Source organism: Solanum dulcamara, chromosome 11, assembly GCF_947179165.1.
Source record: "Solanum dulcamara chromosome 11, daSolDulc1.2, whole genome shotgun sequence".
NCBI classification, from domain to species: Eukaryota; Viridiplantae; Streptophyta; class Magnoliopsida; order Solanales; family Solanaceae; genus Solanum; species Solanum dulcamara.
This window is the reverse complement of record NC_077247.1, coordinates 45,650,195-45,659,239: the sequence shown is the minus strand read 5'-3', so window position 1 is coordinate 45,659,239 and position 9,045 is coordinate 45,650,195. Positions and strand designations below refer to the sequence as shown.

The 9,045-nt window shown below is 33.9% G+C and overlaps 1 long non-coding RNA gene across 2 annotated transcripts; it reads left to right on the top strand.

Moving 5' to 3' along the window:
* Positions 1-1,356: 1,356 nt before the first annotated feature.
* Positions 1,357-4,904, top strand: LOC129872421 (uncharacterized). 2 transcript variants are annotated; one of them, XR_008762566.1, is made up of 4 exons: positions 1,357-1,895; positions 2,803-2,853; positions 3,465-3,515; positions 4,604-4,904. It is a non-coding gene; the product is annotated as an uncharacterized LOC129872421 (long non-coding RNA). The 2 variants fall into 2 exon arrangements; XR_008762565.1 differs by lacking the exon at positions 3,465-3,515 and having other exon boundaries at positions 1,362-1,895.
* The last annotated feature ends 4,141 nt before the right edge of the window (positions 4,905-9,045 follow it).

Genomic DNA, 9,045 nt, shown 5'->3' with positions numbered 1-9,045 from the left:
AGCAAATACAGCATCAAGTCAGGATAAAGCAAATGCTATGATTTTCCTTCGTCATCATCTAGATGAAAGCCTAAAAATGGAATACTTGACAGTGAAAGATCCACTTGAATTGTGGAAAGACTTAAAAGGGAGGTATGACCACCTCAGGGCAACGGTATTGCCAAGGGCTCGTTATGAGTGGATGCACTTACGGTTTCAAGATTTTAAAACCGTAATTGAGTATAATTCTGCTGTATTTAGAATAACTTCCCAATTAAAATTATGTGGGGAAAATATAAATGACGAGGACATGTTAGAAAAGACACTAACTACTTTTCATGCCTCTAATGTAATATTACAGCAGCAATACCGTGAAAAGGGTTTTAAAAAATACTCTGAATTGATATCATGCCTTCTGGTGGCTGAACAACATAATACCCTTTTAATGAAAAATCATGAAGCCCGTCCCACTGGAACTGCTCCGTTACCGGAGGCAAATATGGTAAAAGCACATGGCTAGTCTGAAAGAAGACATAATAAATATCAAGGTCACAATAATGTGCGTGGGCGTGGCAATGGCAGAGGACGATATAATAATCGTCGTGGTGGTGGTCAACATAAAAGGGAGAACAATATCAGTTCTCAAAATGGCCCTTCAAAAAGTAACTGTCATCGTTGTGGCATGAAAGGCCACTGGAAAAATGAATGTCGGATGCCTGAGCATTTTGTAAGACTTTATCAAAATTCTTTTAAAAGAAAGGCAAATAGAGGTGGTGCCTCTTCTTCTAATGCTCGGATAGAGTCACACTTGGCGTTCGAAAATAATGTTGAGGCAAGGCTTTTGAATAATGATAATATTGAAGCAAATATGGCCTTAAGGGATGATGATTTTAATGACCTCAATGATATTACTCATTTGGAGGTTGAAGATTTTTTAAAGGATCTTAATTGATGTTTAATTTCATGTTTTTCAATATGTTATCATGTACTTCGAATTATTGTGTTTTTACGTTTATGTATTTGAAGAAAAAAAAAATAATCAAGGTTACATTTTTATGATAATTGTATATTATTTATTACATTGTGCTATTTTACAATGTTGTAATTAATTACTATTAGTGTGCTATTATTTAATCTTAATATCATATTGTTACTAAAAATAATATTCGCCTTATTTAATGTCATTATAATAACTATTTATTCTTGTTAATGTTTTAGACATTAATAATATATAATGATTGTATTATTTTTGTCAATAAACAAATTATCTATACATGATGAATAATATTATATTAATGTTTTATAATATTTTTGTTATGACCCGTATTTTTCACATTAGGACAATTTGGGGATAATGGTAATAAGTCAAGGGCAAGGCTATGTTTGACCTTGTTGGATACAAAATTCTTAAGACTAAATTGAGATGTGGAAATATTGGAAATTTGTTAAGGGTAAAAATTGAAATTTCTCATGTGGAAATACCATAAAAGATTAAGGACAAAATTGGAATTACTCATGTGGAAATACTATAAAAGGTTGAGGACAAAATTGGAATTTCACATGTGGAAATACTATAAAAGGTTGAGGACAAAATTGGAATTTCAACTTGGAAATATTAGAAAAGGTGAGGGGCAAATTGGTAATTTCACTTAGAAGTCTTTATGTCTTCCAACTCTTAGAACTTTCAAGACAATTCAAGAAAGAAGAAAAAAAAAACAAAGGAAAAGAAAATAAGGGGAAAATCGATCAAGGAAAAAAATAGGGAGAAAATTGAAATCTTGCTCCAAAAATTATTTTCTCCTAGTATTCCTACTAATTCAAGGATTCTCTACAATATGATAAAGTTATTTTGGAAAATAGGAGGCTTGTTTGGTTGATTTGAAGCTTTGGTAAAGTGAAGAAGTTGGAAGGAAAAGGTAAGAATTAATCCAATTTCTTTGTGTTATGAAGGTTGTTTATGTTGTAGTATGTGGAGATGTGTAGAATTTATGAAAATATGGAAGTTTTCATGGTGGGTTTTACATATGTATAAATCCATGTATATGAAGATTGTGGGGGAAGATGAATTAAATTTTTGTGTAGTATTTTTGTGTAGTATTTTTAGTGTAGTATTTGAATAGTAGTATGATAAATATTTGATGTTGAAAATGGAAGTTGGATGAAATTAATTGAAGTTGGAAATATGGGTTAGGTGATGAAATGGAAAAAAATAAGTTTGTATAATTTGTTAGTTGTTGTTATGATTTTTGGGATATAAATAAAGTTTATATGGTGTAAGTTGGTATTAAAATGGTTTGTAGGAATTATGTAATTTTAGTATGATATTATAAGAATATGGAGGTAAGTTATTAAAAGTATGGATTCTTGTTGTTGATTATGAAGTTGAAAGAAGGGAATGAATTTGATTATGAAGTTGAAAGAAGAAAATAAATTGTAATAGTTTTGTTGCATTTATGGAATTTTTGGGTGAAATATGGAATTGATGAATATTGAATAGTTTACTTGGAATATTTTTCACCTATGTTGGAATGAGTTGAAATTAATTATGAACATGAAATATTCATATTTATTTGGAAATGCAAAGTTTGGTTGAAAGTTGTTGCACTAAATGGAAAATTACATCAATTTATGTTATGGTGTGTTTAAGTTGATTATTGATGGAATTGGTGTTGATGTTGGCTTGGTTGTTGATATTGTGGCCGAGTTGTAATCTCGGGGTTGTCATATATATAGGGTGCTGCCGAAATTTTTGTAGACAAGTATTGGAAAAATTGAGTTCTTAAAGTCTTATAAATAGTAATTGGTAAATGTGACAAATTGTAGATTTTGGAGGAAACGGGAATTGAACTTGGACAACCGTAAAACGTCAAAAAGGTATGTAAAGCTTTACATTTTCTTCACTTGGCATGTCCTAGATGTAATAGGAGTGGATACGAGCCTCGGGGATCACTCTATTCGTCGGAATCGACGCTCGAAAATTTTCCTTTTCTATTCAATAGAATTGAATTAGGTAATTATGAATAGTTTTGGAAAAATTGTCTAAACTTCTAGATTTTGCACAAATGAATTCCGAATACCTTGAAACTCTTCTAAATAATGAATTCCGATTTTCATAATATTTTTGAGTGAAATATGAAATTGATAAAAATTGGATAGCTTACTTGGAATATTTTTCACTTATGTTGGAATGAGTTGAAATTAATTATGGATATGAGATATTCATATTTATTTGAAAATGCAAAGTTTGGTTGAAAGTTGTTGCACTAATTAGAAAATTACACCAATTTATGTTATGGTGTGTTAAATTGATTATCGATGGAATTGGTGTTGTTGTTGGCTTGGTTGTTAATATTGTGGCCGAGTTGTAATCTCGGAGTGTCATATATATAGGGGAGATGCTGCTGAAATTTTTATAGACAAGTATTGGAAAAAAATGAATTCTTAAAGTCTTATAAATAGTAATTGGTAAATGTGACCAATTGTAGATTTTGGAGGAAACGAAAATTGAACTTGGACAACCGTAAAAGGCCAAAAAGGTATGTAAAGCTTTACATTTTCTTCTCTTGGCATGTCCTAGATATAATAGGAGTGAATACGAACCTCGGGGATCACTCTACTCGTCGGAATCGACGCTCGAAAATTTCCCTTTTCTATTCAATAGAATTGAATTAGGTAATTATGAATAGTTTTGGAAAAATTGTCTAAACTTCTAGATTTTGCACAAATGAATTCCGAATACCTTGAAACTCTTCTAAATAATGTTATGAAGTCTAACGCACGTGATTTGTATACGCCACCTCATTTGACCGAGGTGGGCCCCACTATTCCGAATTTTTCTTCGTTATTCCGTTTGAATTACGGTAGGTAGAAATTGAAAGAAACTCTTTGCTATGCTTCCTAATATTATATAAATAATTATTCCGTTAATTCCCATAATATATTTAGAAGTACGGAGATGATTCGGAAAATACTATTTTTACGTAGACTATTGTGATATTGGAAGTACTTATACTATTATTATTATTCAAGTTTCCTTTTACGGTTTGTTATCGAAATTATGCCATCGAGTCTGTATAAATGTTTTGTAATTTAAATTGCATTTAGTTTCTCACTACTCCACTCGTGGATGCCTCAATGCTTCTTTCACTGAGCCTGGGCCAGGATATGTTTTCGTGCGTATTTCTCTGCATTATTCGTCGTGTCCCGACGTGAGGGGGCAGGTATGACATGTACATGGGGTGGTAAATATTATGCCACGGAGTTATGCTGTGCCATGTACATATATGTTTGTGATATGATATGATTTGATATGGCCATCTGATATGATATGATTTGTTACGGAGATATTCCCTACTCTGATATTATGATGTGTTGTGGCGCCAATGACAGGAGGGCGACCACGTTTTGTTCACCGAGTCCCATAAAATGGGGCCGGATACGGCATATGTATTTGCATATATGATTTGGGATTATGAAAAGTATTTTGAAATTCTAAACATTTATTTTATTTTTTGCACATACTATTTAGATTATGATTTTATTTATTACAATTCATACTTTACATATTCGGTACATTTTTCGTACTGACCCCCTTTCTTCGGGGGGCTGCGTTACATGCCCGCAGGTACCGAAGTTCGATTTGCTGATCCACCTGTTTAGGATATTTGCTGCGTCGTTGACAGTGCTCCCTTGTTCGGAGCTTGTATTTTGGTACTGACTTTATCTCTGTATATTTGGATATGTTGGTCAGGGGTACGACGGGGCCTTGTCCCGTCATATGACTATGCTATCATCTGTAGAGGTCTGTAGACAGAGTTATGTTGTGGGTTTTGTATATATGGTTTGGATTTTTGTGTGTTTTATGACAACCTTTCAACTCTCGTGCGTATATCTACTTTTATGATATATTTAGCAATTTCTACTAATCACTACATTGGTTTATTCAAAAAAAAATAGACTAATTTGGGATAAGGGTACGTTTGGGTGCTCAATTCGGGCACCAGTCGCGGCCTACGGGGTTGGGTCGTGACAATTTTATATTTGTTTTTAATACTTGTGTATAATATTTATTTAAAGTTAATAAGTATATAATTCCATAAACTAAATTATTGTAACTTTCATCATAATTGAATCATATAATTTTTTAAATTCTAAATTACCATAATTTAACTTTAAAAAAAAAGGGACTTATGTTTTTCTAGAAAAATTGTTACTTATTTTATTTCTTACAATGCATTTTTATTTTATGAAGATAAATAAATTTATCAGTCTTCAATTGAATTCAAGATGAATAATGGAAATATGTGCATTTTGGATAGTGCCACAACTCATATGATATTAAAAGAAAAGAAATATTTTTGTCATTTGATTATGAAAAAGGACTATGTCAATACAATATCTGGTAGTACAAAATTAATTGAAGGCTATGGAAAAGCAACCTTATTACTACCTGGAGGAACGATATTGGTAATTGATAATGCATTATATTGTAGTAAGTCTCAAAGAAACTTGTTAAGTTTCAAGGTTATTCGCCAAAATGGCTATCATATTGAGACTGCAAATGAAGGAAAGGTTGAATACCTTTATATTACTACAATAAATATGGAGAAGAAAATTGTGCACGAAAAATTACTTGCACTTTCTTCTGGGTTGTACCATACAAATATTGGTACTGTTGAATCACATGCCATTGTAAACAAAAGGTTTACTGATTCTGATGATTTTATCATTTGGCATTACCGGTTGGGCCATCCCGGTTATAATATGATGCGCAGAATTATTGAGAATTCACATGGGCACACTTTCAAGAATCAGAAAATTCTTCAATCTAAGGAATTCTCTTGTGTTGCTTGTTCCCAAGGAAAACTGATTATCAAACCATCAGCAACTAAGGTTGGGATTGAATCCCCTGCGTTTCTGGAACGTATACAGGGTGATATATGTGGGCCAATTCACCCTTCATGTGGACCATTTAAATATTATATGGTCTTGATAGATGCATCTACAAGATGGTCACATGTGTGCTTATTATCAACTCGCAACATGGCTTTTGCGATATTGTTAGCTCAAATTATAAGGTTAAGAGCACAATTTCCAGATTATGCAATAAAGACAATTCGTCTTGATAATGCTGGTGAGTTCACATCTCAATCATTTAATGATTATCGTATGTCGATTGGAATAAAAGTTGAGCATCCGGTCGCTCATGTACATACACAAAATGGTCTAGCGGAATCATTGATTAAACGCCTCCAATGGATAGCTAGACCATTGCTAATGAGGACAAAACTTCCTATTTCAGTATGGGGGCATGCTATTTTGCATGCAGCAGTACTTGTGCGCGTAAGGCCAACAAATTATCATGAATTTTCCCCATTACAGTTGGCGTTTGGAAGGGAGCCAAATATATCCCATCTTAGAATATTTGGGTGTGCGGTATATGTCCCAATTGCTCCACCACATCGCACAAAGATGGGTCCCCAAAGAAGGTTGGGAATATATGTTGGGTATGAATCTCCTTCTATTATAAATTATCTGGAACCTATGACTGGAGATTTATTTACGGCAAGATTTGTTGATTGTCATTTTGATGAATCAGTATACCCAACATTAGGGGGAGAACATAAGCAGATGAAAAATGAGATAGATTGGAATTCATTGTCACTATCTCATTTAGATCCTCGAACAAATCAATATGAGCAAGAAGTTCAAAAGATGATTTATTTGCAGAATATTGTAAATCAACTGCCGGATGCATTTACTAACCTTCCACGGGTTACTAAATCGCATATCCCAGCTGCTAATGCTCAAGTTCGAGTTGATGTCCCGGTAGGACAACTTATTCAGGCAAATGAATCTAGACCACGCTTAAAACGTGGAAGACCATTTGGTTCCAAAGATAAAAATCCTCGAAAAAGGAAAGGAATAAATGATCAAGATGATCATAATTTGGAGGTGAGTGCTCAAGAAGAGCCCAGAGACACAACAAATGGTGATACCACCGAGGAGGTCCAAGTACCTGAAAATAATGAGAATGAAGAAATCTCAATAAGTTATGTGTCGACAGGAAAACGGTGGAACCGAAATAATATTGTGGTCGATAATATTTTTGCTTATAATGTTGCCATTGAAATAATGCAACAAGATAAGGATCTTGAACCAAAATCTGTCGATGAATGCAGACAGAGAAATGATTGGCCAAGATGGAAGGATGCAATTCAAGCAGAGTTAACTTCACTTGAAAAACGTGAAGTTTTCGGATCAATAGTTCGAACACCTGAAGGTGTCAAGCCAGTAGGGCACAAATGGGTTTTTGTGCGTAAACGAAATGAAAAGGGTGAAGTCGTAAGATATAAAGCACGACTTGTAGCCCAAGGTTTTTCGCAAAGACCTGGCATTGACTATATGGAAACATATTCCCCTGTGGTGGATGCAATTACTTTCAGGTATCTAATGAATTTGGCAGTTCATGAAAAGCTTGAAATGCAGTTAATGGACGTGGTCACTGCCTATTTATATGGCTCATTGGACCACGACATTTTTATGAAAATTCCCGAAGGGTTCAAAGTGCCTGAAGCATACAAGGATTCTCGAGAAAATTGCTCAATAAAACTTCAAAAATCCTTGTACGGGTTGAAACAATCAGGGCGAATGTGGTACAATCGTCTTAGCGAATATTTGCTAAAAGAAGGATATAAAAATGATCCAATTTGCCCTTGTGTCTTTATGAGAAGGTCTGGATCTGAATTTGTCATAATAGTAGTATATGTTGATGATTTAAATATTATTGGAACTCCAGAAGAACTTTCAAAGGCAGTAAAATGCCTGAAAAAGGAGTTTGAAATGAAAGATCTTGGAAAGACAAAATTTTGTCTTGGTCTACAAATTGAACATTTTACAAATGGGATATTTGTCCATCAGTCAACATATACTGAAAATATTTTAAAGAGATTTTATATGGATAAAGCACACCCATTAAGTACTCCAATGGTTGTGAGATCTCTTGATATTAATACAGATCCATTTCGGCCTTATGAAAATGATGAAGAGCTTATTGGTGCTGAAATACCATACCTTAGTGCAATTGGTGCATTAATGTATCTTGCCAACAATTCTAGACCAGATATAGCTTTCTCAGTAAACTTGTTAGCAAGATTTAGTTCTTCACCAACACGCAGACACTGGAATGGAATTAAGCATATATTCAGATACCTTCGAGGTACCATTGATATGGGATTGTTTACTCAAATGATTCCACGTCACAATTGATTGGTTATGCAGATGCGGGAGATTTATCTGATCCCCATAAAGGTCGATCGCAAATAGGCTATTTATTTACATGTGGTGGTACAGCTATATCATGACGTTCAACAAAGCAAACTATGGTTGCCACTTCCTTAAATCATGCAGAGATAATAGCCATTCATGAAGCAAGTCGAGAATGTGTTTGGTTAAGATCAATAACTAAACACATTCAAGAAACATGTGGTCTTTCTTTGACAAAAGACGCTCCAACAATATTGTATGAAGACAATGCTGCATGTATAGCTCAACTGAAGGGAGGATACATCAAAGGAGACAGAACAAAACATATTTCACCAAAATTCTTTTTCACTCATGATCTTCAAAAGAAGGATGAAATAGATGTCCAACAAATTCGTTCAAGTGACAATTTGGCGGATATGTTCACCAAAGCATTGCCAACTTCAACCTTTGAGAAAATGAGATACAAAATTGGAATGCGTCGTCTTCGAGATATTAAGTGATATTTTCATCAGGGGGAGCAAAATACGCGCTGTACTCTTTTTTCCTTAGTCAAGGTTTTGTCCCACTGGGTTTTCCTGATAAGGTTTTTAATAAGGCAGCACTCAAGGCGTATTATCAGATATGTGTACTCTTTTTCCTTCATTAGGTTTTTTCCCACTGGGTTTTTCCTAATAAGGTTTTAACGAGGCACATTTCTCGTGGACATCCAAGGGGGAGTATTATCAACCAAGTAATATCAACCAAGTAAAATGGTTGTCCACTTAAAATGGTGGATAGTCCATTTACTTTTTAAGTGGGTAA